Source organism: Cupressus sempervirens, chromosome 6, assembly GCF_028749045.1.
Source record: "Cupressus sempervirens isolate cs-2001-9-10 chromosome 6, ASM2874904v1, whole genome shotgun sequence".
NCBI lineage: Eukaryota > Viridiplantae > Streptophyta > Pinopsida > Cupressales > Cupressaceae > Cupressus > Cupressus sempervirens.
In genome coordinates this window covers 237,218,627-237,245,726 of record NC_143123.1, presented here as the reverse complement: position 1 = coordinate 237,245,726, position 27,100 = coordinate 237,218,627, and the positions used below count along the sequence as shown (strand labels likewise).

General features: G+C 33.8%; 1 pseudogene; it reads left to right on the top strand.

Annotated features, from left to right (window-relative positions):
- Positions 1-1,730: 1,730 nt before the first annotated feature.
- LOC149552124 (putative methyltransferase PMT7 pseudogene) lies at positions 1,731-27,100 on the top strand (annotated as a pseudogene).

The following is a 27,100-nucleotide window of genomic DNA, read 5'->3' as shown; positions in this document are numbered from 1 at the left end:
CCTGAGCCTTTAGAGTCTCAAAATGCATCCTACCTATTTTCATTTGAGTGAAGAATATCAATTTTCAAGAGTGAAATTTCAAATTATGGCCATTTCTTGGCTTCAAATCCTTGAAATGAGGGTTTCAGACCCGTAGTCAGAAAATTTACTATAACTACCTCAAAACTCAATCAAATTCAACCAAATCAATTACAAATGAAAGGTAACATAGGAATCCAAGTTCACATGTGCATCATCTATCTATACCAACCTGTACAGAGTCATACAAAAAAAATTTTCTCTAGAAAATAGGTTTTTCCCTTCATTAAATATTGATTCTTCCGTACAACTTGATGGCCAGTTATTAAATAGACACAATGAGTCTTAAATACCTTCATCAAATTGGTTCAAACTAAATTTTTATGGTTATGAATGTTGGGAGTCCATAAAGACATTTTTGACAACTTTTCCTAAATTGTATTTTTGCATATTTGCAATTTCTTGTCAAATACGACAACTTTTTGCATTTTTTTATCATAATGGACACTAACTAATCCCAAAAATTTAGGAATGGTAGTAAATTTGTGTCTAAGGTGAAACAAACATGTTTTCCCTTATTGAACACTAAAACACTCAAAAACCAAGAATGAGGTGTTTTAGTGATAAAGTTTAGAAACCAATGAAATAAAACATATTTAAGAATTTACATCTTCAAGAAGAATTAAGAATGAAGTGACACAAAGGAGTATATTAAAAAGAGCATTGCAAGTGGACAATGTTTCATTGATTATAATATGGCTAAATTTGAGCAATGTGATCAATTTTTTCTTTCAAAACAATATGTGCATATATAAACATTGTGTACAACATGTCCAATATTTTTGTAGATATAAATATTAATTAGACCAAGTTTTTCTTTCAAAACCATATGTGTAGATATAAACATTAAGTAAAACATGTCCAATACTTTTGTAGAGATATACATTAATTACACCAAATTTTTCTTTCAAAACCATATGTGTAGATATAAACATTAAGTACAACATGTCCAATAATTTTGCAAGCATATTTCCCTATGAAGAAAGACCACACTTGGCAATATGAACCAAGAACAAAATAATGAGACAATTTCTAGATTGTGGTCTCAGTTCTGAAGAAAAATTGATAAATATAACTATCCTTACAAAAAGTGTAATGGCTTAAAGAATTGAAGAATTCTAATCACAACATCGCAAAGTCATTGTAGGAAACATGGTCATGTTGAAGGGGGCCACGATTTTCATCTATTGGTGAATGTGGATTTTAAACTAGAGAAACATGGAGGTGTGAATATCCAAGTTGAGAATAACACTCCCATGGAAGAAGATGATAATGTATCAGAGGACATGATTAAATAAGATGGTATTGGTGCAATTGATGAAGATGCTCACGATGATGGTTCTAATGCATTTGATAATGATGATAAAAATGATCTTGATATGCCTCTAGTTGAGAAGGCATACAAGCACCTATACTAAGGCTCCCAAACAACTCTCCTCTTTGTTATAGTGTTGTTGGTGAACTTGAAGGTTATCAATGGTTTATCCAATGTAGCAATGTCATGTATGCTAAGATATGTCATTTTTGTCATCTTCAATGTTAGCATACCATTACTATTCATTATATTAACAACTCATATATTTTTTAGATTAAGGTAAAATCAGGTTTTGAAGGGGCCCCGAAACCCTTTACAATATAAAGAAAGATTTACCATGAAGCTCTACCAGGTTTTAAATGGACCTGAAACCAGCATTACAACAGAACCAGGTAAAGGATCTAAAACCATCAGACCCAAGTTAGGGACCTGGAAAGACAAACTGGATAAACTAGAGAAACCTCCCAGACCATAAAAGGAAGGACTAAGATTTTGATTTCACTCCCTTTTTATGAGAATGCAAAATCATATCAAATTGAGGGTGAGACTTTTTTGTTGTTTTAGGTTGATAGGTGAGTTTTTGTTACCACCATCAAACATTCTACCTTATTCGTACCAAGAATTATCTACCATTATGAATCAAAATTGGAATGAAGTATCAGATAATACATGCATGTCCCAATGATCACATTCTATATCATAAACAACATGAATTTTCAACAGAATGCCCTAATTTTCTTATTAGTAGATATCAATTAGATCAAATAACAAAAAAGGAGCCTCCCAAGGTTCTTTGGTACATTCCCATTATTCCACGTCTTGAACAATTACTTAGGTGCACTAGCTTGGTGCAATTTATGGATTACCATGCACACAATAGAAGTCAAGATGAAATTATTTGAATACCTATAGATTTTTTTGCATTTAAAGAGATAGAAAAAACATAGCCGCACTTTAAAGAATAACCTCATAATCTCAAGCTTGCATTGACAGTGGATAGTGTCAATCCATTTGGAGATATGAGATTTGTTTACTTAGTGTGGCCTATTTTTGTTATTAACAATAGCATTCCTCCTTGGATGTCCATAAAGAGGGAGCACATAATATTTTTAAAGATTGTACCAGGTATTTTTTTATTTAATAGTTTTATAAACAGTGCATCAAAGTGGTCATAATAATTATGTAATGTCTCTATTCATTCAATTACTAGGTAAGTACCAAGTTAAAGAGATGAATGTGTATATTGAGCCCCTTATTGATGAGTTATTGAAGTTATGGAATGGGGTCACTATATATGAAATCTCTAGACCAATAGGACACATACAATTTCAATTCCATGCAATGCTTGTATGCACAATAAATGATGCCCCTGGGCTAAGTCATTTTTGCAGTATGTTATATTTTTAAGGTCACATATTTTTGGTTTATTATAGTGCTTACACATTATTGTTGTATGTTTAAGTTGTGCATGATTTTTGTACATGATCATCTTTTAGGTTTTTAGACAAAGGGAAAATTTGCATGCTTAATTTGTGGTCCAAAGATGAAATCTCATCATTTAAGAAGTTTAGGAAAGTAGGTGTTCAATGAGTTTTGAAACTTTCTCCACAATAATCATAAGTATAGAATTATTGAAAAACATCTTTTTAATGGGAAAGAAGAGATAACATCAAGACCATGAAGAATGAAACCTCATTTATGAAAGTTGGAATATGATTGACTAAATCGCGAAGGTAATGTCCAGTTTGTGGTCCAAAGTTTGAGATTTATATTTTGATATTGTCTTTTATTTAGTAATAATATAAATGATGCTCATAAAAGTCATCAAGGAATCAATGACTAACTTCTTGAGGAATAAAAAGTTATCCTACTCAATTTAGTAGGTTACCATGCTAAAAAGATCTCCCAATTGTGCATTTGTTTGATGCTATGTATATTCGAAAGAATGTAACAAAGACACTATGGAAAATATTGGATGGAAGGTGTGATAGAGAAAGATTTGTCAAAATTTCTAATGACATTCATGAATCCAATCATGCATTGAAAAATTTCATTGAATCAAATAGCAATGGAGACCGCATAAATATGAGTGCCCTTGGTTATTAATAGAGCAACAAAGTGATGCATTAAAAGAAGTCATAAAAAAACAAAAAATTTCATAGGATTTTTTGCAAATATAAGCAATCTTGTATGAAAAAAGGGTGATTTTGGGCCATGGTTGAAAACACATGATTGGGATACCTTCATTAAGGTAAGTCATGTTCTTTATTTACAATGTATTTGTAAAATTACATGTATTACCTATTGTATTATTTCATAATATATTGAAAAGACCTTTTTAAATTTGATTGCAATATGTCCTACCTCTATCCCTCCCACACCAGTTTGACAACAATATTAAACAAGTTATATATGATCTTGAAAAATACATGAGGTTAGAAGTGTTATTTCTTAGATTTGTTGTGCATATATTATATTTATGACTTGCTTTACTTTTTGTGTAATTTATTGTATTTTTAATCTAAAATCTCATTTATATTTTCTTGCATGTTGAATCTCTTTTAGGTGGTTATCATCTAAAGAACTTGATAAAAAAAATATTAAATATTGGAAGAGAAAAATTCCACAGCTTATGTGTGAAATGCAAAGGTGTCTACCTTCAAATTTTTTTAATAATCAAGAACACTACCTCATACATCAAGTTAAGGAGATTGAATTGTGTGGACCTGTACAAACTAGGTCAATGTGGATGATTGAGAGGCACTTGAAATTTATGAACGGCTTGGTTTGACAAAGAGAACATCTTAAGGGTTCTATGGTAGAAGGATATATGGTATACTAGACCATAGTGTACATTAGTAAATATCTTCCCAAATTTTCATAAGAGATCCATTCAGATTGCATTTGGGATTCCAACTCCATTAACAAATTTCAAGGGGTGTAATTGATGGGGAAAGGTAGATTGAGAAAAGTGAGAGGTAATTATAAGATTTTATTGTAGTTAATTAATTCTTATCTATCATCAATATAAGTTGTTTCTTTTAGTACCTCTTGTGTTTGCAGTCTGTTCCTTATTTATTTTGATTCGAGAGATACTTGTACTCATGCTATTTTTTTTTGTATTTGAGATGACCTAAGGGTCAGATGTTATAATTTGATTTTAGTATCATGGATTCTATACTACTATGCTATGCAATGGATCATATTTTCATGTTGATACCATTTTGAGATGACAGTATGTTTTATGATGATATCTGGTTATCCAATATTTGGACATATCTATGATTTGGTTATATGTTGGGTTTAATGCTATGGTTATTTACTTCATTTTTGCTTCATTATGCTTTATGTGAGCATGAGTGATGTAAATGGATTATTTCAGTATAATTGAATAAATGGTTAAATTAGGTATTTAATTCATTTATTGCTTCAGTTAAGTTATTATATGCAATGGTAGTTGATTATGTATTTTAGTGTGCAGGATTTATATCCTTGGTAGTAGCACATGGAGTTAGTGATTCAGTTGTTCATATTTACCAATGTTGTCCCTATATTGTTGATGTGCCTTATTTTAATGTTTTAATTAAACCTTTTGGTGATTTGATGAATCCAACTCATTTGCATTATGTGAGTAGACCAATAAACATGTCTAAGCATTTAGAGTTTCACATTGTTGTGCAAGTTGTTAAGGAAATTCTATGATTTTTGGGTTTTCAAGCTTTAATTGATTCAATTTTTAATTTCTGAAAGCTTTGCCATAGATGAATTCCAATTACTTGGAATAGTCTATTTTTTTTGGGGTTGATTTAGGGTCTAACTAGTTAAACTGGTTATTTACCCTAATCATTTGTTCACTCAAAAAGTGAATAAGTATTGAAAGAGGAAAAATTTCTTACTTCTCACTTTTGGAAATTGTAAATTTGAGAACTTTTTCCAAAATCCTCTTTTAGAGGATTATTTTTCTAGTCATTGTGAGAGCTACAGGCATGGGATCTTCATGAGATTAGTCTCATTGGATCCAGCTTAGAGAGACCTTGCTTTGTCATGATTTCCAACAACTTCTGTGGGTTATTTATTTTATTGTGTTGTTTCTTGTTTCAACCTCTTTTGCTGTCAGGTAGGGTTCTCTTGTTTTCTTATTTCAGCTTCATTTCTAATTCTATTTCTAGTAGTTGTGTGTAAGGAGGCTGAGAGCTAGTGTTCCCCTTCATGTTTTTTGGTTTTGCTTGATTGGTCAAGTATGAATGTTTTCCCTATTTTTGGGATGAGGCTTTGGGATTTTGCATTGTTATACTAGCCATTTTTGCGTATGATATTTGAAGCCAAAATTTATTGGATTTTTGTGGCTTTTGTGCCCTAAGATCAAATGGGGTTTATTTTTTTAGTTTCCAATTTTTGGAGTTTTTACCTCGATTTTCATGCCACCTAGTTTTCTTAGGTTTTTTTGTATGATGTTGGTTGTGGACCTAGATCATCCATTGGGATGCTAATTAGATTATTTTTTCACTTTTATGTTGTATTGGGATGTGTGCCACATCCATCCTCTCAAGGTTATTTTTGGTTGAGTATTATTTTGCTTGTGTTCTCATCCAGTATTTGTGATATGATCTTTGTGATGGTGGTGCACTAGACATGAGCAAATGTGGATGTATTCATCAGGTGACTTGCGAGGCCTAATATTTTAGGGTTTTGTAGGAGTTATGATCATTTTGGATTGGGTTGGGAATATGCATGCCTATAGGAACTCATATCTAGATGAGCATGGGTGGGTTAGGGTAGCATATAGTGGGAGCTTCTATCTCCATAGGTCAATGACTATTTCCTAAGGGTTGGCATGCATAAGTTTTAATCAAATGATAACTAAATAAAATATTGGGTGGCAATAAAAATTAAAATAATAAAATGTTAGTGCGAGAGCCTTCCATTGGGGAGTTGAGCCGCACAATCTAAGCTTTGGCTTTTCGATGTAGAGTGATTCTCCATGATGTCAGCCCCTACATAGTTTTCCATTGAGTGTCTGGCTAGGACTTGTAGTACTTTCATTGTATCATGTTCTTGGTTTCAGTCATCATTATTATCTGGTGTGTGTGATAGCCATGGACATTTCTTTATGTGTGTTTGTAGTTGGATCATCATCTCCATCAACATGATAGGAGTGGACCTATGGGTTCCAAGTGGTTGGGAGGCATAACTACCTTCACCACTGTTGGGGATCGGTGTACAATGATGGTCTATTGCTCTAGTTTGATCATTGCTTGCTATTTTCACTAGACACTTTAGGATCCAAAGTATGCTTTCTTGTGATTTATGCTTTCATTGGAATGCTTGGATTTCATGTTTAGATGATGTTAGTTTATTTGTCCCATTCCCTTATTATGATGTTTAGCATATGATTAGATGATGTTATTTTCTTAGTTGGAGTATCTATTGCTTATTGGTTTAGCATGTTAGATTTCCTGTTCTTATGATGTTATTATGCTTTAGTAGTGACATTCTCATAAGACATCTCTGACTATCTAGTTGGCAGTTTAGGATGTTATGCTCGGGGATGGCTAGGACCTTTGAGGTCTCATGATGCTATTATGGTTGGGAGGAATTGTATACTTTGTTGTTTTAGCTCATTGTGATGTTGCCTTCAGTTCTTTTCCTTCATTGCTAGGTTTAGATGTTTAGATGTAGTTTCTGTCTTTCAGATATTATGTTCAAGTGTTTGTGCCTCAATTGTGGATCCAATACTCCCAAGTGTGGAGGTTTTGAATCCTTGTTTTGTTCCTCTATTTGTCCTTGGAATGTTTCTTTCTTTTCCTAGGTGACCATGTGTCAGTATTGGGTGACACTTATAAAATATCACATCCCTAAAGAAGAAGAATTGTTCAATACTAGAAAGTATCGCACACCTTTAGGAAAACTATCACATGATACTTGAAAGTATCACACTGACTTTGAGGAACCATCATACAATATTGGTAACATATCATACGATCTTTCGAGAAGGATCGGCACTTTCAAGTGAACAGTCGGCACTTTTCAGTTTGTTTGAAAATTTTCAAGAGGTGATTTGACTACCCTCTATGATGTTCTTAAATCCCTTGGTTTTGGATTTTAAATTCAGAATGTTTCAGATTCAAAATCGTATATGTCCTTCCGTAGTTTCTTGTTTTGGGTTAGTAGTGGCATTTGGAGATTTGTTGGTGTTTGGATGTTTTTTTAAGTCTTTCATTGTGATCTTTGTGATCCTTGTATGATTTTGTCATATGTATTCATACTTGCTTTAAAAATATATCTTATTTTATATTTATCCTTGTTCCAAGGATCTCCAAGTGGGGCATAACATTTCTAACTAGTCTAGTTGTCTTTTTATAGTTGGTTGTGAGTGGGATACACTACATTTGTATATGAAATGATTGTATGGATTCAACAGTCTCAAGAAAATTGTCACTCATTATGATGGGACTGTATTGCATCATTGGTTAAAGAAGACCATTGTAATGGAGATCCCAATGTTATGCCCATGGTACTTGATCTAGCATATGGATTAAGAGATAGAAAGGTACATAGAAGATTAGCAATCATGACCTATAAGTTTAATATCAACTCACAAATCAATCCAAATAATCTTGACATGTTTGAATAATTGTAGATCAAACACCACAAAACTATGTACTACCTATTGGAAATAATCCAGACTAATAATGTTACTAAGAGGGGAGGGGTGAATCAATAACTCTAAAACTTTAATTCAGTTCTGCATAATAATATTTTTACCATTCATCCATCTAATCTTCTGTATGCATGAAAAGATAAACATTTGTAACACATGAACACACAGATTTGGTGACCTAGAAACCTTCCAATTAGAAAGTAAAATTGGGGTGGGGATGATGCCCACAAAACTTCAATACTATAGTATAAAGTTGGCCAGTTAAAGATTACAATGATCACTTCTGATGATCTGCCCTGTTAGGAGCAAGTAGGATTGCTAGATCCTCCTTGTTAAAGGATTTACAAACATACAATGAAGTATGCACTCTGTTAGGAGATTTACAAAAGACTATCAAGTCTACCTTGTTAAAGGATTTAGCAAACTGATTCACCTGTTAGGATGAAGTAGTGGATCTAATTACAACTGATTGTTGATAAGATCCTTTGTTCTCTGATCACTTGATGTGATGGATATATCTTTTCTATATCAATGTTGACCTTGCTGTATTCCTCTATTCTTGCTAGTGATTCACTTTCCCTCTTCTCAAATTATTGCAACACACACAACCAACGATATTCAACATCTCATCATTTCAAATGATATATACCATTCCAATATTTACATTGGCAAGGTCGGCCAAACACAAGTGAACAAGCATTACTGATTCGGCTAGGTGGTAGAAAACTCGGGTTCCACAAACTGACTCGGTGACCTTCTGATACTTGGCATCCACTACAATACACTGCATCATCATGCACTCAGTAAGAGTAGAGGCACGGTCCATACTAATCATTCTAAGTAGCTTGGAACTCAATAACCATTGGTGACTTGGTGAATATTGTGTCACTCGGTAAAAATTGAATCCATTGATAACCTTCTTCACTTGGTAAACACTAATTCCTTTGTTTACCTTGGTCACTCGGTAAACACTAAGTTCTTTGTTCACCTTGATCACTCGATAAACACTAAGTTCTTTGTTTACCTTGATCACTCAGTAAACACTAAGTTCTTCGTTTACCTTAATCACTCAGTAAGCACTGACTGCTTGGAGAACACTATTCTGCTTGGTAACTACTAATTGCTTGGAGAACACTATTCTGCTCGGTAACCACTATTTTGCATGGTAACCACTGTGAACTTGGTAAATACTTTTGAACTACCCATATACTCAGTTTCCAAAGGAATGCTCGATATCAACTGTTTACTTGCAGAATTTATAAGGTAACCACTGAATGCTCGGTGTGAACTGTAGACTAGGTGATGAGCTCGGTAAGCATTTAGAATCGAATAAGTGTTGTGACTAATGACAAATATATCATAATTCCAACAATCTCCCCCTTTGCCATTAGTGACAAAAACATTTATGAGCCAAAACTTATATACAATATCTAACATACTGACAATTGATTCTGCTGAATATACATGGCTTCCTTACATATAACTCCCCCATACAATATACACAAGATATTTACATGAGTTATATGACTTTTATTTACAGTATGTTTTTGTCTATTTTGTACATTTATCTCACCAATAACTCTTTCTGAGTATCTCTTTCTCCCCCTTTTGGAAAATAATGCCAAAGAATAAAAAATAATGTATTTACATAGAAACACCAAAATGTGAGATAAACTCTGAATGTACCTGAAGAATGAGTTGCAGAGTTTTGTCCCAACTCTCTTGTAGGATTTTGCATGTGGATAGAGCTATTTGAACTTCTGTAGAGAGTTCAATCACATGGTCTGCAATGGAGAAATTGTTGTCATGGATCAATGTTTTTGAATGGGCAATGTGCTTTTGCATTGTGTCCATGACAGGAAGGATCATATTTTGAATATCTAACAATGTAGATCAGATCCTTGACTCTTCTCTCAGCAATTTTGCTCATTTTTTTAACAAAAATTTGATCCTGAAGTGATGAGATGAGGTTGAACTGGGGTCAAGCTTCAGGTTTTGTGCGCTTGCCTTCAGATCCTCATCTATCTTATTCAATTTCTCTCTTATCTCCTTAGTATACTCGATAACATCACAGAGCTTAGAAAAAAGAGATGTCACATTATTAATATAATTTTTAATATTGGCCAAAACTATGGTTAATTCAACCTATTTTATTTCTATGTGCTGAGCAATGTGCTTAAGCACCTTATTATCAAATTTCTTTTCTGCCTTCTCTATCAACTTTTCTTGACCAGAGGTATCCTCATTGAATTTATTGACCGCTTCTTCTAATTGTAGCAAAATGTGTTGAGAAGTATCAAAATCAACACCTATAGCCTCAGTAATTATATTTTTCACTTCATCAATAATTTTAAACTCTCTATCTCTCTCATTCCGTAGTTGTTTCTGCTTTGCCTTTAGTTCTATGCGTTGACTGAGCAGTCTTAGTTCATCAACTGAAGCAGTATCTGTATCTATCTTTGGAATGACAATTTTAGTATCCAAGTCTACATCCTCATCAATTGTCTTGCCTATAAGCAAAAGTTTTAATGGAGTCTTTGGTTTTTCTACTGTACTAACATCTTTCCCTTTGAAAATAGAGACAATGGTTGATGAGGTTGGACTGGCTGTCAAAACTGGAATAGGACCAACTAAAGGAAGACTGAGAGCAGGGCTAAATGTATCCAAAATTGATATACTTCCCAGAATTGATGTGCAGGCCAGAATATTTACAATTGAAGAGCTTACTAGTGCAAAAATTGATGCTAATGTAGCTAAAGTTGACAAAATTGGAGAGCAAACTGAAAAACTTACTGTAGAAGGAATAGATACTTCTGATGTGGTGACTGCTGTAGTGGATGACTTGGTAATTGAAGAAGTTGTCTATAGCTCGATAGATGAAGTGGAGGTATGCAGCTCGGTAGATGAAGTGGTAGACACTTCCATTGATGATACCTGGAGCTGAGATGTGGCAGGTGCAGATGATATATCTAATGTAGATGTGACCAAACCTGCTGAAGCTGACTCCAACCTTGATGATATCACAATTTTAGGTGGAGAGTGAGGAAGGGATGTAATAACTGCTGTTGCAATTTTCATAGGGTCATCCTCTTCTTTATCTGCCTCTTTAGCTTCTTCCTCCTTCTCTTTCATCAGTGCATGTAGCTCTCTTGGTGAGATCGTGATGGATGGAGTTCTATCAAGCTCATCATCACTATTGCTATCATCATCTTTGATTTTTACTAGGTCTACACTGGGCTTATGTAGATGATAGATATTTTTCCACATGTTTGTAGTATCATTTACAGCATGTTCAATGTCTTTAATTAAAATCAAACAAGTGTGGAATCTGATCATCATTTTACCTTCATGGTTTTTCATTTCAGCTTTTACTTTTGCTCCAGTGAGACTTGGTCAGAGATTCTTCAGAGATTGCTCATAAATATCTTTTACGGTTTGGGTGGCTAACTCCCATCTCGGTTGCAATCTCTCCAGTAGTTCTTTTGAGATTTGAAGTGCAATCTGGTATGGGGAGTATTTCCATTTACCCATCTTGCTAAGTACCAATTCTTCAATTTGCATTTTCTCAGCATCAGTTCTAGTTTCAAATTTCAATGCTTTGAAATTTGTGATGCTAGCTCCTTCCTCCAATTGTTTGAGCCTTTGCTTGAACGTGGGCGCAAGCCTGACTAGTATAGGTTCCTGCTTACCTTTCCTGGTTCTTTTGGTAAACACTACAATAGGCTTCTTCTTAGGTTTGATGATGATTACCTTGCCTTTCTTCTTTGGCTATTCCTCTATAGATTCTTCTTCTCCTTCTTCTTCTTCACCTTCTTCATCTTCACCTTTTCCTTCCATGAGCATAAGAGGACCGGTAGAAGCTTTCAATTTGGCTATTTTCCTCTTACCCTTACTTATGGCCTGTGGTAGCTTGATTTCAAGCTCAATTCTGGCCTTGGCTTCATCATAGGTTTCAAAAATTTGTTGCCTAGGGTCTACTGGCTCATTTACTAGTGCTTCTATAATATCTCTAGCTTCATCAATATTTACCTCATAAGGAAGAGGTTTTACCCATGCAACTCGGGGTATGACTGCCTGAATGTATACCTTGTCACAGTCAACCATGAAGCACACATCATCTTTGTAGTCCTCAACAAGCTTGGGAGGAATTTTGAATCAGTTATTCATTCTCTCTTTGAAGTCTTCAAAATAATTATCCATAATACTATCAAAATTTTCACCCATCTCTGCTACAAACTCATTTATTTGATACAAAATTGGAATATCTTTCCTTCATACAATTGTACCTTTTGAAGGGAAAAAATTTTGTACATAGAAAAATAGACAAACTAACAAAGAACCAAATTTACAAGAGTTGGTTTTTGAGGTCCTTATACTATCCATGTTTTTATAGTTGTTTTAGCAGCACATCTGCTAGGTCAAACTCCATGTTTTTCTTCACAACCTTATAGGCTAAATCTATGGCCTCACAGGGCACGCTATTCAATCTACTAGAACTATACATCTTATATGCAATTAAATAAATTTTTAATATTAGCTCTATATCAAATACATTGTTAGGTTTTAATCCTCTACCATCCCATTCGGCTAGGGTTAACTTCTGAAGTTCATCCCGACTTAGGGTTTTAGTTGTTTTTGATTTTCTTAACATTGGCAAACCCGTGATCTTATGAATCATTTTCTTCGTTATCAGGATGGGTTGTTCTAACCACATTTGACCATTATGCACATGGCTTAAAATGTATCTTATCCATTTCATTTGAAAGTTCCTTGGTAGATGCGGGATATGGGTCAAACCTTTGGTTTCCAGATGTTTGAACTCGGGTTTGAGGGTTCCATCCACACACAACTCGGCTAGGGAATTATCCATATCTAGTGTCCCTATCTCTTGAATAGTGCATTTGAAATGAGTATGAATGTCATTTATAAGTAGTACCTTTGGTGGAATCTTCGATTGGGCTCCATGTGGATCGAGAAATTTAGCTATGGCAGGAACGAGCTTGAAGCTGGGTGCTTTCCATTCTGCTCCCTTCACAAGCATTTCAAAACCTCTCTTTGCCTTGCTACTACTGGTGCTTGTGGATGCCATTGCTGCTTGATGAGTGAATAATTTTGTTAAACAGATTCTTTGCATGAAAATTGCTTCAAATCGCTTGAACTCACTTTCGCACTCTTGGAAATTTCTTCGCTCTATATATTCTAAATTCGTAGTGAAAAATGAGATCAAATTCTACCTTTTTGATGAAAAATCTACCATTAATGCTTGGGTATGAAGGTAGCTGATATGTCTTAGGGTTTGTCAGATAGTCACCGACTTACTCGGTAAACCTTGCAACTCGGTAAACAAACAAAACCTTTCACATTATCGACCTAGCTCGGTTAAGTCTGAAACCAACCTTGCTCGGTAGATGCACAACAGTGAACTATGTCTTGTATCTAAAATACTGATTTGTCATTTGCACTTCTACATTTTGGAACTACTTTAGGATATTTCTTGAAGATGTAGTCCCTAGTCCTTCTTGATGAGTCTAATTAGAAATGGTGGAGTCACCCACTTCTTGAGTGACATTGCCATTATTTGAACTTTCTAGCTCGATAGATTTAGGAATCCACAGTTGTCTCATCTATTTTCGAATATTGTCAGCTCCGGCTTTCTTTTCATCTTCAACTCTTCCTATATTCATGCAATTCTTGGATATATGACCAATTTTGGTACATGTCTAACATGTTATAGTTGTATCTTTCTTCCTTAGGTGATGCCTTGCACAATTTATTCCAATGTGTCCATATTCTCCACAATAGTGACATCTGCACCAAGTATTGTAGTCCCAACCAAATATTGCTTTGATAACTTGTTCTACTAGATTGAATGCTTTGGATCTACATTCAAATTCCTTGTGACCTTGTTTCTTGCATTTGTGACATTTGCCTGCAAACTTTGGCTTTTCTTTGCATTCATTTGCTTTGTGACCATGCTGATTGCAATTGTAGCATTTACCATTGAATTTTTTTTAACCATTGCTCCAACATCTGTTAGATGTATGACCTGAATTACCACAATGATTGCAAGTAGGTCTTTTATTCTTTTGAGTACCCTATTTGGAAGATTCACCTTCTTCATTGTATCCAAGGCCTGCTTTACCTTTTTGTCTATGAAAATTTTGTTCATTTTGCAAATTCAATTGATCCATATCTACTTGAGATTTTATCATCCTTTCATTGACTTATTTTTCAACATTTAAGTCATTTTTCAAACTTTCATTGATTTGTCTTTCAGTGATTAAATCATTTCTCAAACTTTCATTCTCAGATCTTAGATTCATAATTTCTTCATTTGCATTAGATAGTTGTCCTATAAGATCTTCATGCTGAAGGGATAGATTATTTATTACCTCTAAGTCTTCATTTTCCTTGTTTCTCTATTCCAAAACTTCACATAACCTGATGGATTGGATTTCTATTTCTTTTCTAAGCTTTCTTACTTCTTCCTGCAGAGAACCATTCTTTGCTAGGAGTTCCTTGATTGCTTCATTAGCTTCATTTGAACTACTTGATGGTAAAAGGTCTTCGATCCTTTCTTCAATATACTTATGATCATTCATTTGTCTTGCAAGTTCCTTCCTTCTTTTCAGAGATTGAGAAAGATGCTCTTTTGCTTCATTGAGTTGAGTCATGGCCATTTCCAGATCTAGCTTTTCATTCTCAATAAATTTGTCAAGTCTGAATATCTCCATTGTCCTTGATCTTTGCTCAAGCTATCAAACTTTTATCCTGAGAACCAAAATGCTCTGATACCAATTGTTGGAAATAATCCAGACTAACAAGGTTACTGAGAGGGGAGGGGTGAATCAGTAACTCTAAAACTTTAATTCAGTTTTGCATAATAATATTTTTACCATTCATCCATCTAATTTACTATATGCATGAAAAGATAAACATTTGTAACACATGAACACACAAATTTGGTGACCCAAAAACCTTCCAATTAGAAAGTAAATCTGGGGTGGGGATGATGCCCATAAAACTTCAATACTACAGTATAAAGTTGGCCGATTAAGGCTTACAATGATCACTTCTGATGATTTTCCCTATTAGGAGCAAGTAGAATTGCTAGATCCACCTTGTTAAAGAATTTACAAACATACAATGAAGTATGCACTCTGTTAGGAGATTTACAAAAGACTGTCAAGTCTACCTTGTTAAAGGATTTAGCAAACTGATTCACCTGTTAGGATGAAGTAGTGGATCTAATTAAAATTGATTGTTGATAAGATCCTTTGTGCTCTAATCACTTGATGTGATGGATATATCTTTTTTGTATTAATGTTGACCTTGTTGTATTCCTCTATTCTTGCTAGTGATTTGCTTTCCCTCTTCTTAAATTATTGCAACACACACAACCAATGATATTCAACATCTCATCATTTCAAATGATATATACCATTCCAATATTTACACTGGCAAGGTCGGCCAAACACAAGTGAACAAGCATTACTAAGTCGGCTAGGTGGTAGAAAACTCAGGTTCCACAAACTGACTCGGTGACCTTTTGATACTTAGCATCCACTACAATACACTACATCGTCATGCACTCGATAAGAGTAGAGGCACGATCCATACTAATCATTCTAAGTAGCTTGGAACTTGATAACCATTGGTGACTTAGTGAATATTGTGTCACTCGATAAAAACTGAATCCATTGATAACCTTCTTCACTTGGTAAACACTAAGTTCTTTGTTTACCTTGATCACTCGGTAAACACTAATTTCTTTGTTTACCTTGATCACTCGGTAAACACTAAGTTCTTCATTTACCTTGATCACTTGGTAACCATTGATTGCTTGGGGAACACTATTCTGCTCGATAACCACTAACTGCTTGGAGAACACTGTTCTGCTTGGTAACCACTGTTCTGCACGGTAACCACTGTGAACTTGGTAAATACTGCTGAATTTCCCATATGCTCAGTTTCTAAAGGAATGCTCGGTATCAACTATTTACCTGCAGAATTTATAAGGTAACCGTTGAATGCTCGGTGTGAATGGTAGACTAGGTGATGAGCTCGGTAAGCATTCAGAATTGAATAAGTGTTGTGACTAATGACAAATATATCATAATTCCAACACTACCATGGCCTTAAATTTTGCATAAAAAGTTGGACGAAATGAAGAAAACTTGTGATTTTGGGATAAGTGCAATCTTCAAGATCACCAATATTTCATCTAGAAATGACATATATCTTGAACAATCTAAAAATTGACATTATGGAATTTTGGGTGATATACTTGAGTACAACTTTAATTCACTCAAATTAGTTCTATTTGTTGTCAAATGGTATAGGGTATGACTGAATCAAAATGATCTTGATAGAACTATTATTGAACATGATAGTGGATTTACAATTATTAATATAAGGTCATTTGAGCTATTTGGAGATGAGCCCTATGTCCTTCCAAGCCAATGTGAGCAAGTGCTTTACTTTGGCATTCCACATAAACTAGGTTGGTCATTTGTTGTTAGACATGATTCAAGAGGAAGGCTGATAAAGTATAATGTGATGGAAGAAGAAGATACTATAGAATTAGAGGATGAAGTAAATGATGATCATGAATGAATGTTACACAATGATGATGATGAAGAAGAAGGTGATGATGATTATGATCATGATCATGTTGGTGAAGATGGTGATGATCAAGGTGATGATAGTCATGATAATGGTGATGAACATGATGATGATGGCAATGAAGATGGTAGTGGTGATGATGACAATTAAAGTGACAAGTACAATGATGGTGATGATGATGATGACATGGATGAAGATGATGATCAATGACATGATACATGAAATATATGTCAATGTATGGTGAATTTCAAGTATGATGGGATCATGATTTTTTTATAGAAATATGTTTTCCTTCTATATTTTCATAATACAATTTACTATTTTATTAATACAATTTACTATTTTGTTAATATTATTTTGGGTAAGTCTATTACTTTCATTTCACTACTGATTGCTAAGAATTACTAATCTTTTTCATAGGGTGACATGGATACACCACAAGGCATAGGTGGGGATGTACTAGCTCACTCACCTTCTTCAATGTATGTAAACCTTAATTAGTGTGATTGTACAAATTGTATAGAAACAAATATCATATTATTGTGTTATTTTTTTAATGGATTTGGAGTTATTTTTTGATGGAATTTTACTGATATTGATGTCACAACTTGATACTTATTGATAGGGAAAAGCAAAAAATGATAGTAGATTAAATGTGATTTGAAACAAAAGTGCCATTTGTGTTGGAAATAACAATAGGGAAAGTAAACTCTTGGGGGCCGGGGGGGGGGGGGGTGAATTAGTACTTCAAAACTATAACCATTAAAATATTCACCACACCTACATCTCACAAATTTCATGTAAATTGAAATACCAAACTAAACATATTCATCTATAGAATGAAAATAATTAACACATATGACACAAGATATTTGGTTACCCAGAAACCCTCCAATGAGAAGGTAAAATTGGGTGCGGATGACACCTACAAATCTTCACTATTGTAGTTGTGAAGTGTAGCCAATTAAGGTTATAATAAGTTTGATCATAAACTATGATCTACCTTGTGAAAGGTCTACCCTCTTAAAGGCTTACAAAGACTATTAGGTATTACAATAAAGTAAGCACCCTATTAAAGGATTTAAAAAAGCTTTCTAGGACTACTCGATTAAGAGATTTTTACTAATTCACCTGTTAGAATGTTTCAGCCTTGATCCTTTGATTAGCACCTCTCTTCTAGATATCAGAGCTTCTCTTTGTTGATGTATATTTGTTCTTCCTAATCAAATGTATCACTTCTGTCCTCTCTTTGCTCTCCTCTATTCTCTCTAACTGGTTTTCTAATTCATACCTCATCACATCTCCTTAGGCACCATGAATGCTCTATTTGTACATGTAAACCTCTATCTTCACACACACTTTTAGGGTTCACCCTCCTTAACAATACTTAGGTGACCTATGGTTAGGTAGGAATCAACAACTCTGATTCACCCATTTTTCCACTTAATTGATTCCTTTATTTGATTAGTTCCATGTTTTGCATAGGGATTCTTAATGTAGATTCATTCTTATCTTTTGGAATTGTAAAAAAGTCCATAAGTCAGCCCAAAAATGGTTTACATAGGAGTTTGTGCTATTAAAAACAACTATGTCCAAAACTATTTACTCAAAACTTGAAGCCTTTGATACTCGACATCCACTATATCTTCAATGTTGTAACATGACCTCTAAATGACTCTGCATCCATTGTTCACTCATCATCTAAATCACTCGTCATGTATTAGCTTTGTTGTCACTGGAGTGACTTAGTACTAACTATCTACTCAACACATACTAGTGCTCAACATGTACTATACATTTTTCTCGAGATGCATTATCTGACATCTTATGCTCAGCATGCACTACTTTCACTAGTAAATTTAGGCCTAAATTTTGACGCAAAAAAGTCAAAATTTTGACAAGAGTAGTTCGATAAGGCGACCAAGCTTGCTATCGGTCTTTTTTGGTCAGTTTTTTGCAACATACATTCTGCGTCAAAATTTTAACTTCATAAAGGTGGACTTACCGACACAAATTTCATCGATTTCCCTAGTCCAAGTGACACTGTTATTTCCTCATTTGCGGGTGCCACTGGTCAAAATTTTGACGTAAACCTACACCAATTTGGCATCGAAATTGTGATGAAAACACCTTACTTTTCTATGCTAGTTCCATACAAACAACATCAAAGGCGACCAATTTGGTGTCAAATTTGTGACCAAAATACCAATTCTAATTTGCATTTGTGTCAAAATTGAGACGAAGATATGTAAAAATTTTGACGAGCTATCCCAGTTATTGGAAAATCTTTGCTCTCATAGGAGCCTTCTAAACTGCACAAAACTTGATTCTAAAGCATAATTGCTTGGTGCATGAGAGTCAAGGTATCATGCACATTTCTACCTCCACACCATTGTTTCATTTGTCACATGATTTATTTCATACAAAAAAATGGGAAGGAGGAAGAAATGTGCATGATATCCTGAGTCTCCACCGAGTAATTATGCTTTACAACTCAAATTTTGTGTAGTTTAAAAGGCTCCTATGAGAGCAAAGCGTTTGCAATAATTGGCACAACGCATCTAAATTTTGGTTCCTATAGGGAAGAATAAAATTAGGAAAGAATTATTTATCATGAATGAAAGCTAATAGTTTAAGCTATTTTTCAAATAGATAAACGTGACAAAAAAACTTACAGTCCCAATCACATCATCATATATAAGAGCACATATATAACTATAACTATAACTATGTCTAAAACCAATGTAATTTACAAATATCCAAAATTCAAATATTATCCCTTGATGTTTTTTTTAAAGCAAAGTTTTAAGTCAACTATGTTATTGCCTTGGATGTAATACCAAACTGTCATTAGGCTAAAGACTGCAACAAGATTTATGATTTACAAATGCAAGGAGAACTACCCAACCAAAGTAGAAAATGACATGAAAAGTTAACGATCTATCAATTAACAATCTAGATGAAATATTTCTAGCAATTGAATTGTACATTATAGAAACAAAAAATTGTCTTAAAATTGACACCTCACCAGTTGTTCATTTGCATCTGTAATGGCTTCACAAAAGTTGAAAGCTTACGATTTGTCAAGAACACAAAAAGCACTCATAGTTCAGCTACATCAATAAAACTAAAGTAGTTCAATTGCATGGTGAGGGAAAGAGACTATCAATATCAATTGTGGAGTTGCAGATAGGTAAGCGATAAACATAAAATGGTAGTACAAGATTTTAATAGCAATTGTGACCTTCACAATTTTTCTCAGTAGTTTTGGGTCATTAAATTGGATAGAAAATTGATAGTAAAATGTGAAAGAGAACACACATAATGTCACATCAAAATAAGTTTGCATCCTACATATGAGTATGCATCAAAACTGAATTTTTACCTCCTCAATCTATCTATATCAATAAAGAAATAAGATATTTTTGTAATACAAAATTCTTGAACCCTATTCCACTGTAATATTTCAAACTTGCAAAATAAAACAAAAGCCATAAGAGCTAAAATAAAAGGATTTATTTCTAACAAACTATCACAAATGCTTTGTATATAACTTAGGACATGATACAAGCTATTTCACAAGCAACACTTAACTTTCCAGTTTTTTTTCTCATTTACTAGAGTGATGATAAACTATATGCAAAGTAGAAATAGTGCAACATAATAGATGATTAGTATCTACAATTTTTAATATTGAAAATTATAAAGAATGTAATACTCACAAGTGTCGCTACCTAAGAGAATGCAACCCAAGTTTATCATGATCTCTGCAACATTCATTGCATTGGGAATATCCTACTTATTTGCAAACACTAGTAACATTGCATCTCGTAGTTCATCTTGCAAAAACAAGAAACTTAAATGATAAAAAAAATTCTACAGATAACATGAAAATAATTGTTAAAAGAATGAGGCCAATTTTACACATAATAACCAAATTTTCCATGAGAAAGACATGAAATCTTCTTGATCCATTTTCCAATTGTGTTTATACAATCCTAAAAATTCACTTTGATAGTTATGACTAATTATTGTTGGAAGAATTTTATTTGCTTCATCAAACGAGTGTATATTGTAGTCTTGGCTTCTTGTATTTTTCAAGATAGTATCATTGCTTGTCTAGTATTGTTCAATCTAAAAGGTTGATATTGATATGTTGTTTTTCTATAACAACCAAAATAACGGGTTGTTAACCTTTACACAAACAAGGGATGAAAGCATAAACATAGGGCATCAACAAAACAAAAAAAAAAACCTCTTCCTATGCACTTGGACAAAAGTCTAAGCAATGCTATTGTTAGGATTGCAACAAAGGAAACCCCACTACAACCTATCAACAAGGCCCAAGAGTGATTATTTAAGAGTTAGCATTATCAGTAGAATTTTGTTCAAAATAGAAGTGGGAACAGTAACTTCAACAACATAGGCCACAAGGCTAGTGGGCATCGCACCTGAAATATGGTCTAACATCCAAAATTGTGACAAGAATGGAAGCGATAGAAGTCTAGCTCAGACCAACAGCATGAGAAGCATCAATATAATCAAAAAAAGTTTCTCCTTCATTAGAAAACAAGTCCTCAAAAGGAAAATCTAAAACAAAATCAGAAGCTCTAATTGTCAAATGGTCATTTTTCACAGCCCTCCATCAAGTGACATCACCTATCCAGCACAAAATGGAAATCATTAGGCATGTATCCTATAGAGATGCAATCTCTACAACAAAATGGAAAACCCTCATACTCAATGCTTCATCCATGGCCTCTCATCAACCATGATTGAAGTGGAGAGATCTCTATTTCAACTAGAATACAAATATAGAATAGCCCAAAATTGTACTAGATCCATCCAATTTTAGGAACTAGCAAAGGGAATTTCCAATGGCCTTAGGCAAAACAAATCACAAAATTGAAATGAAGATGAGGAAGGAAAACCCATACATAACTCACATAGGTATAGCTCAATGTCACCAAACATTAGGGACTTCAAAGAATTAGTCACCCAATGGTGTAAATCTTAGAGGCACTAGAGACTCTAAGAATTTATAGACCATACTTCTGCACTAATAAAAGTCCATGTCATCACCACAAAATAGGACAAACTTTGCATAAGAATTGACAGCCCAAGCATAGCTCCTTCAACCAAAATTTGATAGACAATTATCTAGAGCATTCAGCGGGCCTAGAACCACCAACAAGAGAAAATATCCTAGCACCTAGAAGCCTAGCTTAGTGCTACATCGGGATAGTCAAACCCCAACAAAAACCATCCAATAGATCTCTTCTGATGGGGTGTGTTATGAGTATATTAAGTTCCCCTCTTTCTCCAGAGTGGAAAACATCATGAATTTTGAGTTTAGATCTACGTTATGTAATACTGCTTTACTCATGTTTAGAGATCCTTATAGTATATTTAGAGATACTTATTATATCTACTCTATAATAAATGGCAATGTAATAGCATACCAGCATCAGAGTTCATAACCCACATCAAAAGTGGTTAGTTACACAAGAAGAAGCATCCAACATGGGACATGAGAAACAAATTCATATTGATTTCTCCTCTATTATCAGAGGATCATAGTAAGGCACAACACAAATTCTCAAGTATAAATAATAGTCAACTGTCATTTTACTTAGATCCCTATGAAAATGTAGCACTGAAATACAATATACAATGGCATTAGGAATTTGGTTGACAACCAAAATTAGTTGAATTGAAATAGGAAACTTCACCAAAGAATCAACTAAATATGTAATTTTAAGCATATTTTGCTACTCAAAATGTTACGACTTCTTCCTTCCTGACCTTAAACTCATGAAATTTTCTAGTTTTATGAGGGGAAACATGATCTCTCCAACTGTTAGTTCTAAGTGGCTTCCACCTTAGGTGCATAAAGGCTTTGAACTAGATAGATAAAATACACAACCATGCTAAAGACCATGGAAATAGAGGATAACATGGAAAATACTAAATAACAAGTTGGGTGATGATGAAGACTACAGTGAAGGTAGAAGATCCCAGACATCATCAACTAATACCAAACTACCAAATCGATTATACAACTTGAAAAGATAAGACACACCTTACAACTAAATGAAACTCTAGAAGCTACCATCAAATGGCATGACATTCAATCATTACCAATAAATGAATACAACATAGAGAAGCTACTAGATATGGTATTTCTATTCATTTTTGAAATGAAAGAATGTAGTAGGTATGCAACCATGACTAAGGAAAGTGCAATTTCACACCATTTGCCATGTTGATGTTGAGATATAGACCTGTGCAATCCAATCTCTCAAGGAATAGACAACACCACATATCACCATCTTTGCCAAAACAGGATTTTTCATAAAGTGATTTTAGAATAGTTACTAAAATGGTCATAAATTATGTTTTTATAGTAAAAGAATACTTTAACTTAAGAAAAAAAAATACAATATTAAAACATGATATCCTGCTTTAAAAACTAAAAAAGTACTTGTAACAAAGAACTTCATTTCGACTTGCTAATTTGTTGTCACTATTAACTATAAGCTTATCTTTAAAGTTTGAGCTTCACTTGGTTTCGAGAATAGTTAAATATTCTCTACTTAACAGGGCCAACCACATGAAGGTGGATGCTCATTTGGCGCCTCCGACCACCCCCCTGCCCCCGCCGCCCCCCACCCCCAACATCACTCTAAATTCCCCATTAACATTTAATAAAATTCAATTCATCCATTTTTGAAATATAACATTCAATCATTATAATCACATGATAACATTCATTAACACATAAAATTCATAAACACACAACATTCATGAATAATTCAAGAGTAAGTCATTCATGAATAATTCATTAACACAATATTCATAAACAATATTCAAGAGTAAGTCATTCATGAATAATCATATCTTTTTTGCTTTCTTGCCGTTTCTTTTTCTAATAAAATTTCTAAGAAGAATATCAATGTTCTCGTCATCCCCATTAACATTTAATAACATTCACTTCATCCATTTTTGAAATATAACATTCAATCATTATAATCACATGATAACATTCATTAACACATAAAATTCATAAACACACAACATTCATGAATAATTCATTAACAAAAAATTCATTAACACGCAACATTCAATAGTAAGTCATTCATGAATAATTCATTAACACATTATTCATTAACACCCAACATTAATGAATAATATTCATTAACAATATTCAAGAGTAAGTCATTCATGAATAATCATATCTTTTTTTCTTTCTTGCCATTTCTTTTTTTCATAAAATTTCTAAGAGGAATATCAATGTCCTCATCATCCCCCTCCTCTACTAGTTCTAACACATGTCTCCTCCTCATCCGTTCAGGAACATCATGAGGCCGTTGCACCAAAGGGGGGTCCGCTGCAATAATAAGCACTTCATGAGTTAAATTTGCACCATTTTATATTAGGGAATTATGAGTTTTTATTTAAGTAAAAGAACTATAAATCAAAAAATTAATTTAAAAGAAAAAAACATAGATTTTCTTTACCTGAATGTGCGACATGATCTACCTGCTAATCAGTCTGAACATCCTCCGACACTTGTTCATCACAACATGATTCTATATCCTCAACACAAAAAGGTTACACCCAGTTCAATTAAAGATGTTAAATTGTATTAATAATTATATAATTAGTTTTAAATAAGAAATGAGCACCTCCATCAATAGTACAATGCATATCAGGGGCTTCATGATGCTGCGTATGATCTGTGTCGTGATTAACAAGCTGCATTGCAATGTCATGCACTTTACTATCAAATAAATTGTTGCTCAAGTATTCAATTTCTAATATATATTTTGGCATATTTACCTACACACATGATGCAAGAGACTATTTGGTTGGGGCAATGGAAGTTTGCCGTAGGCATTCAGCCACCGCTGCATAGCCTTTCTTGAAGGCAATTTTTTTGTGTTCTTTTGTGGCCTCCAGATTAAAATCAGCGCCCTGCATTTTTTTATTAATTAAAAAAATTATTTGAATTTTTGTTGCCTGACTTTAAGTCACCCATTTTTTTTGGCAATATTGAGTCATATAGTCATCAAGTCAGTCTGGTGTCTAGGTCTAAGTCTTTATAGGTAGGTAATCTTTGCCAGGTTTCCCTTCATTTTCCATCTTGTTTTAAGCCGAGTGGGACATTTTCAAGGTCTCATTAATTGGGTAGGTTGTAGCCCCCAATCTGGAAAAGATTATGATCTTTCAATTAATGATCTTTTCAGTAGAAGAATGGTTGGGGATTATGATTTTCAAGCATTCAGAAAGTTTACATATGTATAACACATTGACATAATTGGTTTTGGAAGTTTCAAATTTTATTCCTTGTGCATTCAGTTGTTGAAACCTTTCTTATATACTAAATGAATGCATATGTGCCAACATGGCTTTCAACAACAGACTATAGATAGTCACAGATTGAATCACATCTCAGATTGTTTATAGTTTTGAGCAAAGTCCAAACAATAGAACTTTGGAAAGAAGTCTTTTTATTAATACAAGACTATGGATGCAATTCTCTGAAGGCTCTTTGATTGAAGTAATCACTTTAAGCAGGTACGTTAATGCTAGCAGTATTGTATTACTATAATCTTATGAAGGTAACAAAATTTGGGATAGTTCCAAATCAAATTATGATTAGTATCCTTTGAAGATAAGAAAGGATAGGGTTATGAATATTTTTATCATAAAACTCTGCCTACATTATGTTGAATCTTACCAAGTCACAAAAGAATTAACTCTGATTATGAAGGAGCTGTGGCTTTTCAAGATCAGCAATGGATGAACAATGATCATTAAAGAATTAAATTATCATTATTCGGTTATATGAACAGTCTTTGTGATATTTTGAGGCTCAACAAGCATATTATGAGGATGTACTTATGGTGCACGATATGATTCTTGGGCCTATTCAATAGAATAGTGATAGACATGGTATGATTCCAAATTGTGGACTCAAAAATGTGATTATTTCATGGGGCCATGATGAATATATGCACACGGTAGAAAAAATAAACAATACCACATTACCTCTTGCTGCACTTTTTATAATCAGATTTCATTCTTTCACTCTGCATCAAACTGGTGCATATAAACACTTGATGAAGGATGAGGATTACAAAATGTTAGAATGGCTCAAAATATTCAGAAAATATGATCTATACAGAAAGAGAAAAGTAAGAGTAGATGTGGAAGCTGTGAAACCATACTATCAATCACTCCTTGACAAGTATTTTCCTGCCAAACTAAGATGGTGATTAACTAGATGTATGTATTTCCTAACTATTAATAGCAAAAGATGGAAAAGAGCAGCTCAGAGTAGTTGTACAGAAATCTTTATGTATTTTTAAATTGATAGGGAAGTCCAATGCTCAGTAGTTGGTGCAAGTTCTAGGTGTTGGCTGTGGTGTTGCAAGTTTTGCAGCTTATCTTCTTGAATTGGATATACAGACAATTTCATTTTCTCTGAAGGATGAGCATGCGAATCAAATTAAAATTTCTCTTGAACGAGGAATCAGTGCTATGATTGCAATTCTGGGAACAAAACAACTGCCCTATCTAAGTAATTCATTTGAAATGGTTCATTGCTCATGTTGTCCTGCTAATTGACATGAAAATGATGACATTCTGCTAAAAAAAGTGGATCAACTTTTGAGACCAAAGGGGTACTTCGTTTATTCTACACCACTTGCTTATAGGAAGGATACGGACTTCCCACTTCAATGGGAGATCATGACAAATCTAAAAAATTCAATGTGCTGGAAGCTAATTGCATTCCAAATTCAAACAACAATTTGGTTCAAGCCAGGTGACAGGGAATGCCAATTTTAGAAAGCACAGTAAAAAAGTTCGACTTTATGTGACCAGTCAGATGATCCAGATCAATCATGGAATAAGACTTTACAAAATTGCCTAACTTTAAGTTCCCAAAAGGAAAGTCTCCATCAACCTCCTCCCTTTCAATAGTGCCTATCAGTCTTCCCTAAATGACTCGAAAAAAAGGAATCTTCGCTACAGATTTCACTACAGATACAACATTTTGGCAGAAGCAAGTAGAAGAATACTAGAACCTTTTGAATGTTAGTGAACATGATATTCGAAATGTAATGGATATGAATTGTCTCTATGGTGGATTTTCTTTCTCTTTAAGCACGAAACCAGTTTGGGTCATTAATGTAGTTCCATCAACCTTAATAAATACATTACCTGCAATCTACAACAGAGGCTTGATTGGTACCTTTCATGATTGGTGTGAGCCATTCTCTACTTGTCCACGTACATATGATTTGCTCCATGCATTCCAATTATTCTTATATTATAAAGACCATGGTAGAGGTTGCCATATAGAAGATATAATATTAGAGGTGGATAGTTTGGATTCTATAAGCCCAGGGTGA